Source organism: Panulirus ornatus, chromosome 40 (genome assembly GCF_036320965.1).
Source record: "Panulirus ornatus isolate Po-2019 chromosome 40, ASM3632096v1, whole genome shotgun sequence".
NCBI lineage: Eukaryota > Metazoa > Arthropoda > Malacostraca > Decapoda > Palinuridae > Panulirus > Panulirus ornatus.
Window position 1 is genome coordinate 4,196,565 of NC_092263.1, and position 15,573 is coordinate 4,212,137.

The window sequence follows — 15,573 nt, forward strand, 5'->3', positions numbered from 1 at the left end:
AGAGAAAGAGACTTAAGGAAAATCTAAAAGTGCACGAAGGGATAGCTAAGCTTTTAAAAAGAGGCAGAATAGAGGCACAACTTACTTGTTAGGAAAGGCATGAAAGGGTTTATAGCTCCAAGCTTGGCAGTTAGGGAAAGAAACAGACATCACAGTGGTTCATCCATGATTTGGTAACTGCCAAATTGAATATGTTGCATGGTTATGCTAATGGCGGAGATAAGTTAGAAGATGATTTCTGAGATCAAGAGTCAGAACCACTTTTTTTTACATCAATGCTGGGCCTTCATTGAAATATAGAGAGAATTATGGATGTTAGTAGATGGTAGGCAGCCAATGACCAGGAAGGTATATGACCAGTTCTTCCTGCTGGGTATCAGGAGGGTTAGTGAACCAGCACTTAAGTGGTTAAGTTGCACTCCTCTGGAACCCAGGTAGCTCTCCTTTCTTTCTCCGTCACCTACATGTGGAACACTGACATTTTGTCCACAAAAATGCAATCTCCCCTTGTCACATGTATCGTTCATATGAGTATGTGGTGATGGACAGTGGCATTTGCTTTGTGTTTAGTGTCACTGAAATATTGTGTGGGATGGAGGTTGTTAAGCTGGTTGAAGGTGATTAGGTCACATTGTGTAAAGTATGTGTAGTGTCGGTTCTAAAGCTCTGTTGTATGGATGAAAGATATATTGTTTGATTCTGTTGTGGATGATTTTTTTTTAAAGTCTGGATACAACCAACAGTAGTTATCTTAGACAGTCAGTCTGCAGGGCTTTAGTAATACTATTTTGCTGGCAAGTTTCCAGAGATCAGGGGATTTGGACAGTTAACCAGGAATGGTTAAAGTTATCTGCAATTTCTTTAAATGGTTCAAAGTGCTTTATGTGGAAGATTGATACCATGTCAGGACCTGTTGCAAGAGCGTTCTTTAAGGTTCTAGGTGCAATGCTTGTATCAGTAGGAATTTCAGTATTATCATGTTTTCATTGAGATTCTAACGAGTGAGGTTAAGGTTATGTAGTTGTTGCAAGTGGGCCCTAAACTACATATTTATTTTAGGGCTTACAACTCCTTGACCCCACTGCAACGTCACCCCAAACCTCCAACAACAACTCCATCCCCTACAAGATTTTTCGTTGCCCACATCTTCAGGCAAATTTGCTTGAAGATGTGATAAACAAAAGATCAACCAAATGGTAACAATTTCCCTTGTTCTTCAAAAGTATTTTTTTCATGAATAAAACTATCTCCCAAGAAGAGACTGTCTCGTAAATGGAAGTTTAATGAGACTCTCTCTCTCTCTCTCTCTCTCTCTCTCAGGTAAACCCAGAGAATTTCATACGACAAAAAGATTTCATCCAATTTTGTGTTTCTGGGAGATCATGCAAAAACCTTGGAATATGTTCTATTAAATTGCTGATTGGTGGTGTTTTTTGAGGGAGTTTGGAGTGGGATTGATATGATCTATAGGTTCTTATACTCACTACTTCATTATAGTCATAATTATTATGATTATCTCTTTAGTAAAGCTACTCTTATTATCATGATTAGCAACATTTTTACTATTATCATTACTATTATTGTGATTATTATTACTATTATTTTTGAATTATCATCATTGCTATTATCATTATTATTAGTAATATTCTTATCATTATTCTTATTACTATAACGAAAACACCAATGATTTTCGCCATAATAACGTTCAAGACCAAAATATTCTCAGTGGATTGTTATTGTCGGTTCCATTATGTTGGGTCATAGGGCAGAGGTGTGGTGCTTTGCTTCGCTGATCCATGAATCACGCACGGGCTCGAACCCTGGGACCAGCAGTCAACCCACAGCCAATTACAGTTGTTGATCCTCTCTTCTTTGGACTGGTCGACAAATGGTTAGCTGGCTGAGGGTGGGAGGCATGCCTACACACATAAGATATTAATCAAGAATGATTAGGATATTAATCATAGTATGTACAGCTATGAAAGCTTATGAGGTCCGTGGATCATTGAGCTCAGCTAAAGCATTCGTCAGCTTGGCCAGTGGAGCACTTGTTGGTCGCTAAGCTGGCCTCCTCCAGAACGACCAACGAACGTGTCCCAGAACCATACGAGCCGTCGAGGTGAGACAGTGTTGTTCATATGAAACATTTGATTCCAGCGTCGGAACAGGATAATGAATCAGTGTTATACAGTATCTATGTGATGAAACATGGCTTTTGAGGGTATTGAGGTGAACCTTCAGGGGTTCGAAGTATCGTTTCAGTCGCTGATGAAGTCCAGGCGAGGATAATTCTCGGTTCGAGTAAAGCATCGAACTGAGTTCAGGAAGGGGATGTATCTTGGTCCGAATGAAGTTTCGATTGAGACGAAAATAAATTTGGCGTTGTAGAAAAAAGTTAAGAATTAGTTTATATAAATGAATAGATAAGTAAACAAATCATGTACAGTCAGGTAAGTCACTATCTTCCTTGTCTCTTCTGAGAAATATTTCAAAACAAAACATCAGGTGGGTTGGTACGCCTGGAGAGAGAGAGAGTCGTGTGCCGGATCTAAGGTTCGAAACATTTGAGATTACAATTACCAAAGAGAATAAACTGCACAGTGACTCGATATCAAGTGAGCATCGAAATTATATTGAAACTAATTGTATGATTACATGACGTCTCTCAAATGTAAACAATCCAAACGTAGGGAATATATTGCTGGCAAATCATACGTACGTCTCTCGTGTTTCTGGTTCATGAATCATTTCCTGCTTCGAATCTTGCTGTCGAACGCTTCATGAACGATCTTGTTTTGTTCTGGGGACCATAGTCGACCAAGCCTGAGATATGTACGTTGTTACCAGTACTCCCGTGGACACCGTACAGAAAGTACACCTCACTCATCAACTGTTCTACTCACACTTTACTCATCAACTGTTCATGAGTGACATGAGGAGTGAATATTATCGTATCTCTGTCATGGAGGCTGCCTCACGCTCGCCAGGTGTTTATTTGCTTCACGTATACAGTGTTGTGGAGGACGACTGAACCGCCATGGCCTCTTCAAAGGTAAGGCAGCTTCACGCTTCGTTGGCTGTGCTGGTGTGTCTGTCATGACAGGAAGTTTTTGCTCCCAAATGATCGTAAAGTTTGAAGTGTAAGAAGATAGGTAAGACGGTCATAGATATATGCAAATACGTGAAAAGATGAGTGAGGTCGTAAATGTTTATGACGACGTCTTTGTGATACGAGGACAAATATTGAAAAACGACATGTTTAAGGTTAAGAATACTGTGGCTAGGTTGGTTGGCTTGCTGGTCGACTGGCTGGTTGGCTGGCTGTCTGGTTGGCTGGCTGGTTGACTGGCTGGCTAGTTGACTGGCTGGCTGGCTGTCTGGTTGGCTGGCTGGCTGGCTGGCTGGTTGACTGGCTGGCTAGTTGAGTGGCTGTCTGGTTGGCTGGCTGGCTGGCTGGTTGACTGGCTGGTTGGCCGGCTGTCTGGTTGGATGGCTGGCTGGCTGGCTGGTTGGTTGGCTCCCAGGGTCATTAAAGCCGTCGTAGCCAAACTACCCCCACCAATCCAACAAGCGTTAACACCGTCTACAGGTGTTAACGATGATTCTCAGACCACTCACTGTGTATATATGATCCATGTTCTCATCCATTATATACATTTCGTGTGTATGTACGTCAACTTCTTTTATCATAAGTAATGAAAGGGTAAGAGATGTGTGGTAATAAAAAGGGAGTGGTTGAGAGAGCAGAAGAGGATGTTTTGAAATGGTTTGGTCTCATGGAGAGAATGAGTGAGGAAATACTGACAAAGAGGATATATGTGTCAGAGGTGGGGGGAACGAAGAGAAGTGTGAGACCAAATTGGAGGTGGAAAGATGGAGTGAAAAAGATTTTGAGTGATCGGGGCCTGAACATGCAGGAGGGTGAAAGTCGCGCAAGGAATAGAGTGAATTGGAACGATGTGGTATACCGGGGTTGACGTGCTGTCAGTGGATTGAACCAGGGAATGTGAAGCGTCTGGGGTAAACCATAGAAAGTTTTGTGGGGTCTGGATGTGGAAGGGGAGCTGTGGTTTCGGTGCATTATACATGTCAGCTAGAGACTAAGTGTGAACGAATGTGGCCTTTGTTGTCTTTTCCTGGCACTACCTCGCGCGCACGCGGGGGTAAGGGGGTGTCATTTCATGTGTGGCGGCAGGAATGGATGAAGGCAGCATGTATGAATATGTACATGGTCTCCCACTTCTCCTCGTTTCCTCTACCTTTGACACATATATCCTCTTTGTCAATCTTTCCTCACTCATTCTTTCCATGTGACCAAACCATTTCAAAACACCCTCATCTGCTCTCTCAACCACACTCTTTTTATTACCACACATCTCTCTTACCCTTTCAGTACTTACTCGATCAAACCACCTCACACCACATATTGTTCTCAAACATCTCATTTCCACCACATGCACCCTCCTCTGCACACAACTCTATCTATAGCCCATGCCTCGCAACCACATAACATTGTTGGAACCACTATTCCTTCAAACATACCCATTTTTGCTTTTCGAGATAATGTTGTCGCCTTCCACACATTTTTTAACGCTCCCAAAACTTTCGCCCCCTCCCCAACCCTGTGACTCACTTCCGCTTCCATGGTTCCATCCGCTGCCAAATCCACTCCCAGATATCTAAAACACTTCACTTCCTCCAGTTTTTCTCCATTCAAACTTACCTCCCAATTGACTTGTCCCTCAACCCTACTGAACCTAATAACCTTGCTCTTATTCACATTTACTCCCAGCTTTCTTCTTTCACACACTTTACCAAACTTAGTCACCAGCTTCTGCAGTTTCTCACCCGAATGAGCTACCAGCGCTGTATCATCAGCGAACAACAACAGACTCACTTCCCAAGCCATCTCATCCACAACAGACTGCATACCTGCCCCTCTCTCCAAAACTCTTGCATTCACCTCCCTAACAGTCCCATCCATGAACAAATTAAACAACCATGGAGACATCACGCACCCCTGTCGCAAACCGCAAACTGAGAACCAATCACTTTCCTCTCTTCCTACTTGCACACATGCCTTACATCCTCAATAAGATCTTTTCACTGCTTCTAACAACTTGCCTCCCACACCATATATTCTCAATACCTTCCACAGAGCATCTCTATCAGCTATATCATATGCTTTCTCCAGACCCATAAATGCTACATACAAATCCATTTGCTTTTCTAAGTATTTCTCACATACATTCTTCAAAGCAAACACCTGATCCACACATCCTCTACCACTTCTGAAACCACACTGCTCTTCCCTAATCTGATGCTCTGTACATGCTTTCACCCTCTCAGTCAATAACTCTCATATGATTTCCCAGGAATAATCAACAGACTTATACCTCTGTAAATTGAGCACTCACTCTTATCCCCTTTGCCTTTGTACAATGGAACTATGCTAGCATTCCGCCAATCCTCAGGCACCTCACCATGAGTCATACATATATTAGATATCCTTACCAACCAGTCAACAACACAGTCACACACTTTTTAAATAAATTCCACTGCAGTGTCATCCAAACCCGCTGCCTTGCTGGCTTTCATCTTCCCAAAAGCTTTTACTACCTCTTCTCTGTTTACCAAATCATTTTCCCTAACCCTCTCACTTTGCACACCACCTCGACCAAAACACCCTATGTCTGCCACTCTATCATTTAACATATTCAACAAACCCTCAATATACTCACTCCATCTCCTTCTCACATCACCACTACTTGTTATCACCTCCCCATTAGCCCCCTTCACCGATTTTTTGCGCAAGGCATCACTGCTTCCCTAAATGCATCCCATTCCTCCCCCACTCCACTTACGTCTTTTGCTCTCATCTTTTTCCATTCTGCACTCACTCTCTCCTGTTACTTCCTCGCACAAGTCTCCTTCCCAAGCTCACTTACTCACACCACTCTCTTCACCCCAACATTCTCCCATCTTTTCTGAAATCCTCTACAAATCTTCACCTTCGCCTCCACAAGATAATGATCAGACATCCCTCCAGTTGCACCTCTCAGCACATTAACATCCAAATGTCTCTCTTTCACTTGCCTATCAATTAACACGTAATCCAATAACTCTCTCTGGCCATCTCTCCTACTTACATACGTACACTTATGTATATCTCTCTTTTTAAACCAAGTATTCCCAATCACCTGTCCTTTTTCAGCACACAAATCTAGAAGCTCTTCACCATTTCCATTTACAACATTGAACACCCAATGTACATCAGTTATTCTCTCAACTGCCACATTACTCACCTTTGCATTCAAATCACCAGTCACTATAACCCGGTCTCGTGCATCAAAACTACAAACACACTCACTCAGCTGCTCCCAAAACACTTGCCTCTTATGATCTTTCTTCTCATGCCCAGGTGCATAAGCACCAATAATCACCCATCTCTCTCTATCCACTTTCAGTTTTACCCATATCAATCTAGAGCTTACTTCTTACACTCTATCACATACTCCCACCACTCCTGTTTCAGGAGTAGTGCTACTCCTTCCCTTGCTCTTGTCCTCTCACTAACCCCTGACTTTATTCCCAAGACATTCCCAAACCACTCTTCCCCTTTATCCTTGAGCTTTGTTTCACTCAGAGCCAAAACATCCAGGTTCCTTTCCTCAAACATACTACCTATCTCTCCTTTTTTCTCATCTTGGTTACATCCACACACATTTAGACACCCCAATCTGAGCCTTCGAGGGAGCACTCCCCGCATGACTCCTTCTTCTGTTTCTCCTTTTAGAAAGTTAAAATACAAGGAGGGGAGGGTTTCTAGCCCCCCGCTCCCGTCCCCTTTAATCGTCTTCCGCGACACGCGCAGGAAAACAGGCAAGGAGTGGCCCAACCCTCCTATATACACGTGTATATACATAAACGCCTACACACGCACATATACATGCATATGCATTTCAACGTATATATACCTATACATACATAGACATATACATATATACACAGGTACATAATTCATACTTGCTGCCTTCATCCATTTCCGTCGCCACCCCGCCACACATGAAACGGCATCCCCCCCTCCAGTGAGGTAGCGCCAGGAACTGGAAAAAAAAAGCCTCATTCGTTCACACTCAGTCTCTAGCTGTCATGTAATAATGCACCGAAACCACAGCTCCCTTTCTACATCCAGGCTCCACAAAACTTTCCATGGTTTACCCCAGACGCTTTACATGCCCTGGTTCAATCCATTGACAGCAAGTCAACCTCGGTATACCACATCGTTCCAGTTCACTCTATTCCTTGCATGCCTTTCACCCTCCTGCATGTTCAGGCCCCGATCACTCAATCTTTTTCACTCCATCTTTCCACCTCCAATTTGGTCTCCCACTTCTCCTCGTTCCCTCCACCTCCGACACATATATCCTCTTTGTCAATCTTTCCTCACTCATTCTCTCCATGTGACCAAACCATTTCAAAACACCCTCTTCTGCTCTCTCAAACACACTCTTTTTATTTCCACACATCTCTCTTACCCTTTCATTACTTACTCGATCAAACCACCTCACACCACATATTGTCCTCAAACATCTCATTTCCAGCACATCCACCCTCCTGCGCACAACTCTATCCATAGCCCACGCCTCGCAACCATACAACATTGTTGGAACTACTATTCCTTCAAACATACCCATTTTTGCTCTCCGAGATAACGTTCTCGCCTTCCACACGTTCTTTAGCGCTCCCAGAATATCCGACCCCAATTCCGTCTGCATATGAGATACATATGGACACACAGTCACTCATAAAAGTTCGTGTGGGTTCTTAAGTGTGTGTGTGTGTGTGTGTGTGTGTGTGTGTGTGTTGTGAGCGTTCGTACATACGTAGGGTAGGAGGGCGCAGGTCGGTGATGGCCCCTTGCAACGCATCAGGTATATTTCTTGAAGGAAAAACCTCGTTTAACTTCCAGTGGGAGACGGCCCAGGCTGTCGAGCTGGGTGGTGAGGGGCGGGCGGGTGAGTGAGTGGAGGTCGGGAGGAGAGGGTGACGTGGGAGGGTGACGGGTGGTGAGGAAGATGGAGTAGGTGGGAGTGTTGGAGGAAACGTTGTCGTCTTCAACACAGAAAGTAGAGGGGAGAACCTGGTATTGTGACTCGACGAAGGATGCTGTTGGTGGTGAGACCCCTAGATGAGTGGTAGTGGTGGGTAGTGGTGGTGAGGCCCACCCAGATGAGTGGTGGGTAGTGGTAATGGTGGTGGGTAGTGGTGGTTGGTGGCGGGTAGTGGTGGTGAGGCCCACCCAGATGAGTGGTGGTGGTGGTGGCGGGTAGTGGTGGTGAGATCCACCCAGATGAGTGGTGGTAGTGGTGATGGCAGATACCCTAAGAAGACCAAACTTTCTTCTCTGTGTCAGTTTTCTTTCCCATGTGTCCGGTAACATTCTGATGTACAAGTGTGTGTGTGTGTAATACACTGCCATGTGTTACGTATTACATCTTCTCAAACATAAATGATGATTCTAAATTGTGGAAATACTGGACTGCTTTTCCCAATCGTGTTTTTCTCCTGATCTTAATCTGGAGTTCCAAGCATTTTTACTCCACACTGGGGAGATTTCTATCACATGTTCGTGTGAGACATTCGCATCTTCCCACCTGCCACTTACTCTGATAAGAATTCGACCATCTGCTGGCGCGAGGATGTTTTGCTCAAGTAGATATCAAAAATCACTTCTTCACCTGGAGATAAAGGGAGTTTCAGACTGCACCATTTCCGAAGAGATAAGATGGAGAGGGATAGAAAAAAGCGATAAGACTTTTTCCACCTCTCGTCGGTCCTACGGAGAGAAGGAACTCAAGTTAGGAAGAGCTGATGAACACAAGTCTTTGGTCTGATTGTGATGGATTAAGCCAGTGTCCCTCGTCCCTGCTGGCGAGGAAGGAGCGATTGATGGGCCACTCCCAAGATGATGCAAGTTCTCGGAGCACTTTATGAGCCATGGTCTCTGGTAGGGAAGGTGTTTCAGGCAACCAGACCAAGCGTTAGGAATAGGTCGTCTGTTCTTTTGTGGTTTTATGAGGACCAACGAGTTTGGCTGACGATATGCATTGTAAGCAAACCTATGTGCAGAGAGTGGATGTGTGATATCTCCTTCAGGAAATGAGAGTTTGCTGTGCTTTGAGGTCCACAGAACGACTTGGAATGGCTCACCTCAGGGACCAAGGTCGTCTTTTCGTGCCCCGATGAAGCTATTCGCCCGGAATGGAGGAGGACAAGAAGGAAGTAAGACAATAATGTTTTGCTTCAATCCGTCGAGCCTTCAGGCTTAAGAGATGTGTTTAGACTTCGTGTAGGCTGGCTTTGAGTATAGGGTCCTGGTCCTGTTGGATGTTGAAACACTGAGGGCCTGACAGTAATGAACAGATGAAGGAAAAAATCTGTAGGGAATAACTGAAAGACACGATGGTATTATAACCTTCGACATTTTTTGGAACTACTGTTGCATTTTCTGACCTTTCCATTAGATTCGTTTTCTTCTGCTGTTTTATACATGGAAATCTATAATGCATTTGATTTCATGCTACAGCGGCTCAGTCAAAGCTCCGAATATATATACATATTTGGGAACTATTTATTGATAGAACACTGGCATACTTTACGTTTGAAAGAAAAGAAAAAAAGATTAACATTTTCAACTTTTCCAAACTTTCCAGAACACATGCTCCTATTTCTGGCATGTCATCCATTCCAGGTTTCACCATCCTGCGTCACTGTGAGCTCTGCTCGGCCACTGTCCAAGGGTAACTACGCCTGTTTAGCGGGTGAGCGACACTATACGTGTGTTCCTGTGTAGGACAGAAGGACCACACTGGTGGGGCCCCATCTCTTGTACTGTACGGGGAGGGAGTTGTACACTGGTGGGGCCCCATCTCTTGTACTGTACGGGGAGGGAGTTGTACACTGGTGGGGCCCCATCTCTTGTACTGTACGGGGAGGGAGTTGTACACTGGTGGGGCCCCATCTCTTGTACTGTACGGGGAGGGAGTTGTACACTGGTGGGGCCCCATCTCTTGTACTGTACGGGGAGGGAGTTGTACACTGGTGGGGCCCCATCTCTTGTACTGTACGGGGAGGGAGTTGTACACTGGTGGGGCCCATCTCTTGTACTGTACGGGGAGGGAGTTGTACACTGGTGGGGCCCCATCTCTTGTACTGTACGGGGAGGGAGTTGTACACTGGTGGGGCCCCATCTCTTGTACTGTACGGGGAGGGAGTTGTACACTGGTGGGGCCCCATCTCTTGTACTGTACGGGGAGGGAGTTGTACACTGGTGGGGCCCATCTCTTGTACTGTACGGGGAGGGAGTTGTACACTGGTGGGGGCCCATCTCTTGTACTGTACGGGGAGGGAGTTGTACACTGGTGGGGCCCCATCTCTTGTACTGTACGGGGAGGGAGTTGTACACTGGTGGGGCCCCATCTCTTGTACTGTACGGGGAGGGAGTTGTACACTGGTGGGGCCCCATCTCTTGTACTGTACGGGGAGGGAGTTGTACACTGGTGGGGCCCCATCTCTTGTACTGTACGGGGAGGGAGTTGTACACTGGTGGGGCCCCATCTCTTGTACTGTACGGGGAGGGAGTTGTACACTGGTGGGGCCCCATCTCTTGTACTGTACGGGGAGGGAGTTGTACACTGGTGGGGCCCCATCTCTTGTACTGTACGGGGAGGGAGTTGTACACTGGTGGGGCCCCATCTCTTGTACTGTACGGGGAGGGAGTTGTACACTGGTGGGGCCCCATCTCTTGTACTGTACGGGGAGGGAGTTGTACACTGGTGGGGCCCCATCTCTTGTACTGTACGGGGAGGGAGTTGTACACTGGTGGGGCCCCATCTCTTGTACTGTACGGGGAGGGAGTTGTACACTGGTGGGGCCCCATCTCTTGTACTGTACGGGGAGGGAGTTGTACACTGGTGGGGCCCCATCTCTTGTACTGTACGGGGAGGGAGTTGTACACTGGTGGGGCCCCATCTCTTGTACTGTACGGGGAGGGAGTTGTACACTGGTGGGGCCCCATCTCTTGTACTGTACGGGGAGGGAGTTGTACACTGGTGGGGCCCCATCTCTTGTACTGTACGGGGAGGGAGTTGTACACTGGTGGGGCCCCATCTCTTGTACTGTACGGGGAGGGAGTTGTACACTGGTGGGGCCCCATCTCTTGTACTGTACGGGGAGGGAGTTGTACACTGGTGGGGCCCCATCTCTTGTACTGTACGGGGAGGGAGTTGTACACTGGTGGGGCCCCATCTCTTGTACTGTACGGGGAGGGAGTTGTACACTGGTGGGGCCCCATCTCTTGTACTGTACGGGGAGGGAGTTGTACACTGGTGGGGCCCCATCTCTTGTACTGTACGGGGAGGGAGTTGTACACTGGTGGGGCCCCATCTCTTGTACTGTACGGGGAGGGAGTTGTACACTGGTGGGGCCCCATCTCTTGTACTGTACGGGGAGGGAGTTGTACACTGGTGGGGCCCCATCTCTTGTACTGTACGGGGAGGGAGTTGTACACTGGTGGGGCCCCATCTCTTGTACTGTACGGGGAGGGAGTTGTACACTGGTGGGGCCCCATCTCTTGTACTGTACGGGGAGGGAGTTGTACACTGGTGGGGCCCCATCTCTTGTACTGTACGGGGAGGGAGTTGTACACTGGTGGGGCCCCATCTCTTGTACTGTACGGGGAGGGAGTTGTACACTGGTGGGGCCCCATCTCTTGTACTGTACGGGGAGGGAGTTGTACACTGGTGGGGCCCCATCTCTTGTACTGTACGGGGAGGGAGTTGTACACTGGTGGGGCCCCATCTCTTGTACTGTACGGGGAGGGAGTTGTACACTGGTGGGGCCCCATCTCTTGTACTGTACGGGGAGGGAGTTGTACACTGGTGGGGCCCCATCTCTTGTACTGTACGGGGAGGGAGTTGTACACTGGTGGGGCCCCATCTCTTGTACTGTACGGGGAGGGAGTTGTACACTGGTGGGGCCCCATCTCTTGTACTGTACGGGGAGGGAGTTGTACACTGGTGGGGCCCCATCTCTTGTACTGTACGGGGAGGGAGTTGTACACTGGTGGGGCCCCATCTCTTGTACTGTACGGGGAGGGAGTTGTACACTGGTGGGGCCCCATCTCTTGTACTGTACGGGGAGGGAGTTGTACACTGGTGGGGCCCCATCTCTTGTACTGTACGGGGAGGGAGTTGTACACTGGTGGGGCCCCATCTCTTGTACTGTACGGGGAGGGAGTTGTACACTGGTGGGGCCCCATCTCTTGTACTGTACGGGGAGGGAGTTGTACACTGGTGGGGCCCCATCTCTTGTACTGTACGGGGAGGGAGTTGTACACTGGTGGGGCCCCATCTCTTGTACTGTACGGGGAGGGAGTTGTACACTGGTGGGGCCCCATCTCTTGTACTGTACGGGGAGGGAGTTGTACACTGGTGGGGCCCCATCTCTTGTACTGTACGGGGAGGGAGTTGTACACTGGTGGGGCCCCATCTCTTGTACTGTACGGGGAGGGAGTTGTACACTGGTGGGGCCCCATCTCTTGTACTGTACGGGGAGGGAGTTGTACACTGGTGGGGCCCCATCTCTTGTACTGTACGGGGAGGGAGTTGTACACTGGTGGGGCCCCATCTCTTGTACTGTACGGGGAGGGAGTTGTACACTGGTGGGGCCCCATCTCTTGTACTGTACGGGGAGGGAGTTGTACACTGGTGGGGCCCCATCTCTTGTACTGTACGGGGAGGGAGTTGTACACTGGTGGGGCCCATCTCTTGTACTGTACGGGGAGGGAGTTGTACACTGGTGGGGCCCCATCTCTTGTACTGTACGGGGAGGGAGTTGTACACTGGTGGGGCCCCATCTCTTGTACTGTACGGGGAGGGAGTTGTACACTGGTGGGGGCCCATCTCTTGTACTGTACGGGGAGGGAGTTGTACACTGGTGGGGCCCATCTCTTGTACTGTACGGGGAGGGAGTTGTACACTGGTGGGGCCCCATCTCTTGTACTGTACGGGGAGGGAGTTGTACACTGGTGGGGCCCCATCTCTTGTACTGTACGGGGAGGGAGTTGTACACTGGTGGGGCCCCATCTCTTGTACTGTACGGGGAGGGAGTTGTACACTGGTGGGGGCCCATCTCTTGTACTGTACGGGGAGGGAGTTGTACACTGGTGGGGCCCCATCTCTTGTACTGTACGGGGAGGGAGTTGTACACTGGTGGGGCCCCATCTCTTGTACTGTACGGGGAGGGAGTTGTACACTGGTGGGGGCCCATCTCTTGTACTGTACGGGGAGGGAGTTGTACACTGGTGGGGCCCCATCTCTTGTACTGTACGGGGAGGGAGTTGTACACTGGTGGGGCCCCATCTCTTGTACTGTACGGGGAGGGAGTTGTACACTGGTGGGGCCCCATCTCTTGTACTGTACGGGGAGGGAGTTGTACACTGGTGGGGCCCCATCTCTTGTACTGTACGGGGAGGGAGTTGTACACTGGTGGGGCCCCATCTCTTGTACTGTACGGGGAGGGAGTTGTACACTGGTGGGGCCCCATCTCTTGTACTGTACGGGGAGGGAGTTGTACACTGGTGGGGCCCCATCTCTTGTACTGTACGGGGAGGGAGTTGTACACTGGTGGGGCCCCATCTCTTGTACTGTACGGGGAGGGAGTTGTACACTGGTGGGGCCCCATCTCTTGTACTGTACGGGGAGGGAGTTGTACACTGGTGGGGCCCCATCTCTTGTACTGTACGGGGAGGGAGTTGTACACTGGTGGGGCCCCATCTCTTGTACTGTACGGGGAGGGAGTTGTACACTGGTGGGGCCCCATCTCTTGTACTGTACGGGGAGGGAGTTGTACACTGGTGGGGCCCCATCTCTTGTACTGTACGGGGAGGGAGTTGTACACTGGTGGGGCCCCATCTCTTGTACTGTACGGGGAGGGAGTTGTACACTGGTGGGGCCCCATCTCTTGTACTGTACGGGGAGGGAGTTGTACACTGGTGGGGCCCCATCTCTTGTACTGTACGGGGAGGGAGTTGTACACTGGTGGGGCCCCATCTCTTGTACTGTACGGGGAGGGAGTTGTACACTGGTGGGGCCCCATCTCTTGTACTGTACGGGGAGGGAGTTGTACACTGGTGGGGCCCCATCTCTTGTACTGTACGGGGAGGGAGTTGTACACTGGTGGGGCCCCATCTCTTGTACTGTACGGGGAGGGAGTTGTACACTGGTGGGGCCCCATCTCTTGTACTGTACGGGGAGGGAGTTGTACACTGGTGGGGCCCCATCTCTTGTACTGTACGGGGAGGGAGTTGTACACTGGTGGGGCCCCATCTCTTGTACTGTACGGGGAGGGAGTTGTACACTGGTGGGGCCCCATCTCTTGTACTGTACGGGGAGGGAGTTGTACACTGGTGGGGCCCCATCTCTTGTACTGTACGGGGAGGGAGTTGTACACTGGTGGGGCCCCATCTCTTGTACTGTACGGGGAGGGAGTTGTACACTGGTGGGGGCCCATCTCTTGTACTGTACGGGGAGGGAGTTGTACACTGGTGGGGGCCCATCTCTTGTACTGTACGGGGAGGGAGTTGTACACTGGTGGGGGCCCATCTCTTGTACTGTACGGGGAGGGAGTTGTACACTGGTGGGGGCCCATCTCTTGTACTGTACGGGGAGGGAGTTGTACACTGGTGGGGCCCCATCTCTTGTACTGTACGGGGAGGGAGTTGTACACTGGTGGGGCCCCATCTCTTGTACTGTACGGGGAGGGAGTTGTACACTGGTGGGGCCCCATCTCTTGTACTGTACGGGGAGGGAGTTGTACACTGGTGGGGGCCCATCTCTTGTACTGTACGGGGAGGGAGTTGTACACTGGTGGGGCCCCATCTCTTGTACTGTACGGGGAGGGAGTTGTACACTGGTGGGGCCCCATCTCTTGTACTGTACGGGGAGGGAGTTGTACACTGGTGGGGCCCCATCTCTTGTACTGTACGGGGAGGGAGTTGTACACTGGTGGGGCCCCATCTCTTGTACTGTACGGGGAGGGAGTTGTACACTGGTGGGGCCCCATCTCTTGTACTGTACGGGGAGGGAGTTGTACACTGGTGGGGCCCCATCTCTTGTACTGTACGGGGAGGGAGTTGTACACTGGTGGGGCCCCATCTCTTGTACTGTACGGGGAGGGAGTTGTACACTGGTGGGGCCCCATCTCTTGTACTGTACGGGGAGGGAGTTGTACACTGGTGGGGCCCCATCTCTTGTACTGTACGGGGAGGGAGTTGTACACTGGTGGGGCCCCATCTCTTGTACTGTACGGGGAGGGAGTTGTACACTGGTGGGGCCCCATCTCTTGTACTGTACGGGGAGGGAGTTGTACACTGGTGGGGCCCCATCTCTTGTACTGTACGGGGAGGGAGTTGTACACTGGTGGGGCCCCATCTCTTGTACTGTACGGGGAGGGAGTTGTACACTGGTGGGGCCCCATCTCTTGTACTGTACGGGGAGGGAGTTGTACACT